The 10,295-nt window shown below is 48.3% G+C and overlaps 1 long non-coding RNA gene across 1 annotated transcript in view; it reads right to left on the bottom strand.

Moving 5' to 3' along the window:
* Positions 1–832: 832 nt before the first annotated feature.
* The window catches only part of LOC128346847 (uncharacterized), a 75,227-nt gene continuing 65,764 nt past the window's right edge, over positions 833–10,295 (bottom strand). The window contains exon 3 of the long non-coding RNA XR_008317235.1: positions 833–1,574. This is a non-coding gene — a long non-coding RNA (uncharacterized LOC128346847). The remainder of the gene's footprint in view (positions 1,575–10,295) is intronic.

The following is a 10,295-nucleotide window of genomic DNA, read 5'->3' as shown; positions in this document are numbered from 1 at the left end:
TTTTTTTTTTAAAGGAATTTTTAAAGTGTTTAGGTTCTTTGGTGTCTTCATTACACACCTTCATTCCTTCTGTTCATTTTAACCCCACTGCTTTGTGGATGGGGGTGGGGAATTACTGGCATCCCATGTGCCAACTACCCCCCAAACCGTAAGCACTGGGTACTCATTTTATATTTTAGGAATGTTTGAGTTGTTTACACTCTTTGGTGTGTAATGAATCCTCATAGGGATTCATTATGAGGAAAGGTTATTAGACACCAAAGAGTCTAAACACTTGAAAAAAATCCTAGAACATAAACTGAGTAGTACCCCACTGCCTTGTGGGTGGGAGTGGGGTGTAGTTGGCACATGGCAGTTGACAGTTGGCACTGTCCAAAGACAGTCAAAATGAATAGAAGAAATGAAGGTGTGCAATGAATCCTCATAGGGATTCATTGAAGGAATGTTATTATACACCAAAGAATCCAAATACATGAAAAATAGTGACCACACATTTTGCTCCATAACTTAACTTCTACAAGGGCTAGAGCTTAGCTTTTTTTAAAAAAAATGAAAGCTGGGAATCTGGGGGAATTAATAGGAGGAATCCAAATCATGAATCAATTTGAACTGAATCGGGTGTGATTCGATTTGGACCCAAATCTAGCCAATGGACCACAGGGTTGATTTGTTCTGACTCTTAATCACCTGAATCAGCTAGATTTGGGTACAAATCGATTTGTACCCAAATTGATTCTCACATCCCTAGGAAGACCATAGGAACCTAGGAAGCTGCCTTCTACTGAGTCAGACCATTTGTCCATCTAGCTCAGTATTGCCTACACAGACTGGCAGCAGCTTCTCCCAAGGTTGCAGGCAGGAGTTTCTATCAGCCCTATGTTGGAGACACCAGGAAAGGAACTTGGGATCTTCGGCAGGCAAATATGCAGGTGCTCTTCCCAGAGTGGCCCCCTCCTCTCAGGGGAATGTTTTACAGTACTCTCACATGTCTCCCATTCAAATGCAAACCAGAGTGGGCCCTGCTTAGCAAAGGGGGCAATTCCTGCCTCTCACCACAGGACCAGCGCTCCTCCACCACTCCTTCCTCTCTAGAAAGCAGTAGAGAGTCTGGGATAGCCTCTTGCCATTTCACTGAACTCCCTCCCTGTGTGGGGAAGAAAGAAATCTCTGAATAACACCCCCCGAAAAATCTATGGTTGTTTGCCATGGTCCCTCTGAAAGCAGAATGTGGCCATCTATTAATACCGATGGCAAAGCAGCAGACAACTCATCAAAGGCTTGCTGTCGGCAGCTGGCCTGTTCTCCCTCTCCCTGCCTCTTTTTTTGCACAACTGCAGTGCTGGAGGCTGCAGCCAAATGGACTCCTGCCATTAATGGCAGGCAAACCCTCACGGAGGCAGCGAGGGGAACGCAAGAGCAAAACGAGAGAAGGAAACCGCGGCAGCTGCATCAAGCCAACAGCTGGATTCCGCTTGTGTCACCAGAGCCAAAATCCGATTTGGAGTCTCCCACGACTGCGGTTGTATTCGGAGCCAGGATCGGTTTCTGCGATTCCTCTGCCCACCTCTCTGTATCTGAAAGAAAGACATCCCATTTTTACCCTTCTTTTGTTGGTTGTTGCAATGGAATTCCAAGTTCAGGCACAACAACTGGGGCTTGATTGTGTTGCCTGATAGTTTGGTTGTGGCTGCTGAGGACGGCAAGTGAGCTTTGGGCATGGGAGGGGCGTCCCTTTCATGAGGCAAGGGGAGCTAGTTGCCTCAGGAGGCGGATCAGTGGGGTGGCAAGATCCACCCCGCCGCTGGTGCCATCAGAGCACCTCTTCAGGACCAATTGGACCCTGGCAAGCTTTGCAAGGAGTGTTTCTCCTCACACACCTTGCAAAGCTGGCAAGAAGCACGAGGAGAGGCTCTGCTGACAACCTGCCCTCCTCCTTCTCCCCCGTGCCACTTTCAACGCTAGTGAAGGTCAGTCTAGCGCCCACCAGGGTTCTGGGGCAAGGCAGCATTTGATACAAAATACAAATACGGTGGATATTTATAGACTGCTTCTCAACACAAGTTTCCCAAGTGGTTCACACAGGCACATACACAATACATCCTATATATTTAATTCTCTAAGGCATACCCGTGGCTAATCCCATATGTGGCAGCTCTCGCGAGAGTTTGGTGGCAGTGGCAGTGGCCGGCCAGTGGCGGGGGGGGGGGCGGCGGCGCTGAGAAAATGGTGGAGGTGATGGACGGAAGGAGGTGGCAATGGGCGGGCGGGGGAAAAGGTGGCAGGGGGTGAGGGAGAGAATGAGTCAGAAATGGGCAGGCAGGGGAAGAAGGAGGCTGCAACGGGCAGGCGGGGGGGGAGGAATGGGTGGGCGACAAAATGGCGACAGCAGAAGGGGTCCACGGCGACAGACAACAAACTAGAGGCACAGATGCTCTGTGTCCGGCCTAGCTAGTACATAAATAAGATGGCTCCCTGTCCCCAAAGGGCTCACAGTCTAAAAAGAAACATAAGGTAGACACCAGCAACAGCCACTGGAGGGATGATGTGCTGGGGATGGATAGGGCCAGTTGCTCTCCCCCTGCTCAAGAAAGAGAATTGCCACTTTTAATAGTTGCCTCCTTGGGCCATCCCTGATAGGAACTCAGGAAATGGACTTATGCCAGAGCACTTCATGTCACCATAATAAACTGGGTAGGTCCTACCTGGTTTCAGGAGGTAAGCACACTTCTGTTTTATGCTTGGGTGCTTATACAAAGCAGGCTCAAAGGCAGGGAGCTGGATCACCTGCCAAAACCCATTTCCCCACCTACCTTGTTTCCAAGCTTGTCAGGCCATCAAGCATCCCACCTCCAACCCTGGAAGATAGAAAGGAACAAATGTCCTATCGGGCAGCCAGCACTGCCTGAAATAACAAGCTGAGAGCTCACTCAGGGTCTCGGCAGCCCGGGCCATGCAAAGGGGGCATGCCCCGGGCTGCTGAATGCCCAAATGAGCTCTCAGCTTGTCATTTCAGGCAGCGCCAGCTGCCTGATAGGAAGTTTCCCCCTTTCTCTCCCTCTCCAGAGAAGGAGAGAAAGGTAAAAACATCCCATCAGGCAGCTAGTTCAACAGAGAGTTCACCCGGGCTCTTGGAAGCCTGGGCATGGGAGTGGAGAGTTTGCTCTGGGCTCCTCTGCAGTCCGAGCCATGGGTCTTTGGCGGTCCTTTTCATTGGCGGCCTGAACCCATTGAACCCATTGAACCCATTCACATAATGGTGGCTACGTCTCTGCGTGGGTCTGTCCCAACATCTTGTTGGCCCATCACATGAATTGGGACACACTCTGGATCTGGGTGTTCCCCCCACCCTAATTGCGCAGGAGGATGGTGATTTGAAAATGGCCGAGGATGTAGACAAGATGTTCAGTCCCAGCTTTGTTGAAGGAAGCTATATGTCCTCATACGGACCTTAAGATCTTTTTTGGAGGCCCTCCTCTGGGTGCCATTGCCAAATGAAGTAAGGCGGGTGGCTACTAGGGAGAGGGCCTTTTTGGTGGTGGCACCCCATTTATGGAACAGCCTCCCCAGTGAGGTTTGCCCGGCACCATCACTTTGTTCTTTTAGATGCCAGGTGAAGCCCTTTCTGTTCACTCAGGCTTTTAAATTTTGATTTTAAACAATTTTTGGATGATGATTATTTTTGGGGTGTGTGTGTTTTTAATGTGTTTTATGTGTTTTTATTAGATGTTTTAATGTTGTTTTGTGAACCGCCCAGAGAACAATTTGTTAGGGGGCGACTAAAAAATAAATGTATTTGCTTATTAATTAACTAGCTGAACATCTGCGCCTCTAGTTTACCGCCATCCCCCGCCATCCCCCCCCCGCCACCGCCGCCACCAGCTTCTTCTGCCTCCGCTTCCACTCACCAGCCAGCCAGCCTCCACTGCCGTTCCCCCTCCCTGGTGCTTCCCCCGCCCACCCTCTCACCTGCCACTGTCTCCATTTTCTTCCCGGCCAGATGCCCTCTTTCCCCTCCCGCTTGGCCGCCACCATTCACCACCATTCTGTTTCCCTGCTGGCCAGCTGCTGGCGCCATTTTCTTCCCTCCCACCCGTCCCCATCGCTATCCAGTAGCTGCTCGAACTCTTGCGAGAGCTGCCACACATGGGATTAGCGACAGGTATGCCTAAGAGAAATATATATAAAGATTATTATTTATTTGATGATGATGATGATGATGATGATGATGATGATGATGATGATATTTACACACAGTCTACCAAACATTATTGACTGGATTTGGTACTTTAATTATTGGGCTCTTTCCAAGGGTCAAGGTCACAGGGCTGCTCAACTTTGGTCCTGCTGCAGATGTTGGACTGCAGCTCCCATAATCCCTGGCTGCTGGCCACTGTGGCTGGGGATTATGGGAGCTGTAGTCCAAAAACAGCTGTGGGGGCTCAAGTTGAGTAGGCCTGGTCTAGGATAACTAAAGAAGAATTAAAGATATTGCCGTAGTATTTGTGCTGTCCCGAGTAGTGTGGCCTTCTGTAGTTGATGTGTTGTAATTTTATTGATGATTATATTATTATTTTATTTTATTTTATTTCTTCTTCTTCATCATCATCATCATTATCATCATCATCATCATCATCATCTCACTTCCTCAGCTATGAAAACTCTTGCTACCACCTCAAATATTTATGTTTGCTACCCCCCCCCCAAAAAAACCCCCACCTGTTTCCCCCAAGAGCTTGCTGTGAGAAATCACATTACCCCCTTCTTCTGTCAATTACATCTCTGGCCTCCTAAAAATGTGCGGCACAGCTAAGCCGTGAATGCCGTTTCCCTGGGGTAATCTGCAAAAGTACAAGTTGTATATTCCTTGGGACTGTAGAACAATCGACAGGCTTTCTGTAATGCAGGAAGATGGATTGAAGCTCCTAAGAAAGTGAAGGCAAATGGAACAGCTGGTTTGTGCCACTGAATCCAGTTTGGAAATGAGGATTAAAAAGTGCCCTGGGTGCCACAGGTGTCTGAGAGGCATGTGGCTGTGTGTTTATTTGGAAGGCAGGGCTCAATATGGTGTCCCAATCACAGGAAGTAATCATTCCACTTTATTCTGCACTGGCCAGACCCCCCACTTGGAATCCTGTCCAGTTCTGGACCCTGTAAGGGAGATGTTGAGAAGCTGGAACAAGTTCAGAGGAGGGCAAGCAAGACAGGGAGGAAACCAAGTCCTGTGAGGAACAGCTGGGGATGCGTACCCTGGAGAAGAGAAAATGAGGAGAGCTGGTCTTGTGGTAGACAGCATGACTTGTCCCCTTCGTTAAGCAGGGTCAGCCCTGGCTTGTATTTGAATGGAAGACTGCATGTGTGAGCACTGTTCAGATATTCCCCTTAGTGGACGGGGCCGCTCTGGGAAGAGCCCCTGTCTGCTTGCGTGCAAAAGGTCCCAGGTTCCCTCCCTGGCATCTCCAGATAGAACCAGGAACTACTCCTGCCTGCAACTTTGGAGAAGCTGCTGCCAATCTGTGTAGGCAATACAGAGCTAGATAGACCAATGGTCTGACTCGATAGAAGGCAGCTTCCTCTGTTCCTTATATTAAGGGGAAATACTAGAGCTGCCTTCAAATAACTGAAGGACTGTCACGTTGAAGGAGGGGTGGACTCGTCCTCTGTTGATGCTCTGTTGATGCAATTACAATGAAGGGCTTGGAATTGCAAAGAAGCAGATTCAGGACAGACCACAGGAAGAATTTCCTAAGTATAAGAGCTGTTAGGCACCAGAAGAGCCTGCCTCTTGCAGTGGCAGGCTCTCCTTCATGGGAGAATTTCCAACACAACATAAGCACATAAGAACAACCATGCTGAATCAGGCCCAAGGCCCATCTAGTCCAGCATCCTGTTTCACACAGTGGCCCACCGGATGACGCTGGAAGCCTACAGGTAGGAGCTGAGGGCATGCCCTCTCTCCTGCTGTCACTCCCCTGAAGCTGGTACTCAGAGGCATCCTGCCTTTGAGGCTCGAGGTGGCCTTTAGCCCTCCAACTAGTAGCCGTGGATAGACCTCTCCTCCATGAAGTGACCCAAACCCCTCTTAAAGCCAGGATGTTGGCTGTCACCTCATCTTGTGGCAGAGAATTCCACAAGTGGGTTATGCGTAGTGTGGAAAAGTACTTCCGTTTGTTGGTCCTAGATTTCCTGGCAATCAATTTCATGGGATGACCCCTGGTTCTAGGGTTATGGGAGAGGGAGAAGAATTTCTCTCTATCCACTTTCTCCACATCATGCATGATTTTATAGACCTCTATCATGTCTCCCCGCAGTTGTCTTTTTTCGAAACTAAATAGCCCCAGGTGTTGTAGCCTTGCCTCATAAGGAAGGTGCTCTAGGTGCCTAATCATCTTGGCTGCCCTCTTCTGCACCTTCTCCAGTTCTATAATGTCCTTTTTGAGGTATGGTATGAGCAGAACTGTAAGCAGTACTCCAAATGTGGCCTCATAGTATTGTATAAGGGCATTATAATATTAGCTTTTTCCTTTTCAATCCCCTTTCTAACGATCCCTAGCATGGAATTTGCCTTTTTCACAGCTGCCATACAATGACAAACATTGAATCCAATGTTTGAATTGAAACATTGACAAACATTGAATCCAATGGTAGCAATCTCATTTGCTACCAGAGCATCTACTCTTAGAACTCTTCGGAAACAACAAAACCCAGTGTCTCATGGGCTTGTGGGTTGGTGGTGATTGGCACCCTATGTGCACTACACCACCACTCCCTCTGGGCCACCCTGATGCCCCCCAAGTGGAGTTATGGGACTGCTGAAATCCTCATTATTCCCTTTGGGGGGAAAGCTTAAAGATGCACAAACTTCAGAAATTCTTTAAAAATCACCCCTTTCACCTAATTATTTGAAATCTGGATGGTAGCAGGCACCCATTGGGGCACTATCTACTGACCCACTCTTCTGCCCCCCAAATGCCCTTTCTGCCCTGAATCTGCCACAAAGACAATATGGGTGGTAGCTTCCTTGCACCCATTGGGCACTACCACCCACTACAACCCACTCTGGGCAACCCTGGTGCCCCCCACATGGAGCTGTAAGGTTGCTGAAATCCCCATTATTCCCTATGGGGAAAAGCTTGAAGATACACCAACTTATAAAATTCTTTTAAAATCACCCCATTGCCCAATTTCTTTGAAATTTGGGTGGTAGCTTCCACCCATTGGGCACTAAAACCCACCCCACTCTTTTGGCCCTGGGACCCTTTTTAAAATTCAAATTTATTTTGATTTTGATTTGGAAAATTCGGGTACAAATTGAATCTGGGGTCATTCGGGGGAGGTCAGATTTGGACCCCAAACAAATCAGGGGTGTTTTGATTCAGGTACAAAACGAAACAAAAAATTCAATTCATACACACCCCTAGGAGCGGTCCCTCCCAACACAGAACACATATTTCAAACACTGTCCAAAAACAGCCAAAGAAGAATCACTGACCATGAATCCATCATTGGCACAAGTTGCTCTCTCACACACAGTTATGGCCCCTGACTTCCAAGCAATGCAACAGCTGGCACGGCGGCACCCTTAGCAGCAAGCATAGCCATAAGCTCAATGAGAACAGTGTCTTCAGCCACATTTTGACTGAGTACACCTTGCAATGCAGAATGCAGATTGCAGAGCAGACCAGAGCAGTGAGTGAAGCACAAGTCAGTTTCAAGGCCAGACATAGAGCTCACCACAACAATCACCAAGAAATATCACACACACACACACACACACACACACACATACACACACACACACACACACACACAGCTGCCACTCTCCGTTTCTCACCACAACACTATCTCACAAACAAAACAAAACACAATTCAAGGAAGGCAGGCACCCAAATTCTGCCTTTGTCAATCTGAGATCCAGCAAAACCAGATAGTTATAGCAGCAATAGCACAGCATATTATACTCATTGCTGAGAAAACCACAAAATCAAACCTTCCATCCTTCCATCCTGATGTATCCTCTTCAAGACAAGCACACTTTAAGGGCTCTCTCTGCCTTCCAGTCCCTATACATTTTGAAACTCCCTCCTTTTGGGTTCCCCTCTCCCTTCTCCCAGCCAATGAGGCCAGTTTCCCATGATAACACTTGAGTTGTATGGTAACAAGCCAACCAAGAACCAAGGAGATCACAAGCCAATCAGAAGCCAGTGCCAGAAAACCAATCAGCAAGGGAAAAACAGACTTCCAAATGGTCCATTTTGAGTTGAAACGTTTCAACATCGAAACATTCTGCACATCCCTACGCATTTCCCAACGTCGTTGGTGCAGACAGGCACCACAGGAGCTGACTCCTCCCCAGCACTGCCTATCTAGATGCTGTGTTGTCCGCAACCCTCACACCAGGCAGGCAAGTCACCATGAGGTCTACACACAGATGCACCTCTCTATAACCCTAATGGAATCTTCACCTCCAAAATATGGGCAAAAGCTCTTACCCCAGATGTGGTTTGTGATCTACATTCTAATGCAGGGCTGCAGAGCTTCAGCTGTTGTTGGACTACAGCTCCCACAATCCCTGAATATTGGCCACTGAAGCAGGGGGTGATAGGAATTGTAGTCCAACAGCAGCAGGAGGGCCAAAGTTGTGCATCCCTGTTCCTGTAGAAGTTAGTGAGATGACCAGGGTGTCTAGTTCAAGGGAACGATTGATTCCAGGAGGAAACCTGGATGAGAATTTCAACCAGAAGCCAGGCCTCTTCATAAGGAATTTGGGGTTAAGTTCTTGTTGTAAGGATTCACCTGCCTTTTTAAGCCCATGTAATCGTGGGAAGAGATTAAATTGTGACCTGAAAGAGACAAATTAGAGAGGCGGGGATAATAGAGGTCTTACCGTGGCTCCGGTCGGAGGCAATTGGTATGGTTAGAAGCTATTATCAAATCATGTAAGCTACTGTGTGCTTTAGAAGAAACAAGATTATCTCGCATGTATTTTTTAATAACATCACCAAGGTGGGAGGGAAGGGGAAGGATTTGATCCCATGGGGGAAAGTGCCAAGCATGGGGCAGGAAATGCAAGCAGTCAGAAGGATCACAGAATGTTAGAGTGGAGGTAACCTAAGAGGTCTTCTAGTCCACTCCTCTGCCCAGAGCAAGAATCTGCTACGGCATCCCTGACAAATCCAGACCCTATCTGAAAACCTGTAGAGAAGGCGAGAATGCCAATACGGTGTCATTACTGAACAGCTCTTGCAGTTAAGAGGAATTTCCTGATGTCTAGCCTGAATCTGTTTCATTATTTCAGCTCCTTGGTTCTAGACTTGCCCTCAGCAGCAACAGGGAACAAGTCCATCCCTCTTTCTTTGTGACAGCCCTTCTGATATTTGAAGATAGCTATAATATCCCCCATTAGCCACATAGAAGGCTGCCATATACTGAGTCAGACCCTTGGTCCAGCTAGCTCAGTTTTGTCTACCCAGACTGGCAGCGACTTCTCCAGGGTTGCAGGCAGGAATCTCTCTCAGTTCTATCTTGGAGATGGGCCGCTCTGGGAAGAGCATCTGCATGCTTGAATGCAGAAGGTTCCAAGTCCCCTCCTGGCTTCTCCAAGAGAGAGCTGAGAAAGACTTCTGCCTGCAACCCTGGAAAAGCTGCTGCCAGTCTGTGTAGACAATATGGAGCTAGATCAGGCATCCCCAAACTGCGGCCCTCCAGATGTTGCTGAACTACCACTCCCAGCATCCCTAGACACAATTTTTGTAGTTGTAGTTCAGCAACATCTGGAGGGCCGCAGTTTGGGGATGCCTGAGCTAGATGGACCAAGGGTTTGATTCAGCAACTCCCTATGTTCCCTTCACTTACAGCTATGAAATTCCTTGAGAATCGCCTGGAAACAGGAGCTAGAGTAGTCAACCTCGAATCCTTATGGGTCACTTCCTTCAGGCAGGTCTCCTTCCCCATATCTGCTTTCTTGAAGGGAGTGAATCAGCTAGGGGTTCTGTGGGGCTGCCCTCCCTCTGTGGGGATGCTGTATGAGAGGGTGGCCAGAACCTAAGGGGTATACTCATGAGTCAAATGGGCCGTAACCCAAAAATTGGCTTTAAAAAAGCAAAATCTGGCAACAGAGGCCAACTGACAGGCCTGTCCCTGATCCAACCGCCTCGGTCTTGAGAGGTCTTTGCTGGCGTCTTTGCTCTTTGCTGAACTCTTTGCTGACATCTCTTTGCTGGCATCTCTTTGAGAACTCTTTGCTGGCATCTCAGGAGGGCGTCCAAGGGGACTGCTTCCCTTCCTTGCACTTCAGA

Source organism: Hemicordylus capensis, chromosome 2, assembly GCF_027244095.1.
Source record: "Hemicordylus capensis ecotype Gifberg chromosome 2, rHemCap1.1.pri, whole genome shotgun sequence".
In the NCBI taxonomy this organism is placed as follows: Eukaryota; Metazoa; Chordata; class Lepidosauria; order Squamata; family Cordylidae; genus Hemicordylus; species Hemicordylus capensis.
This window is presented reverse-complemented; position numbering and strand designations above follow the sequence as displayed.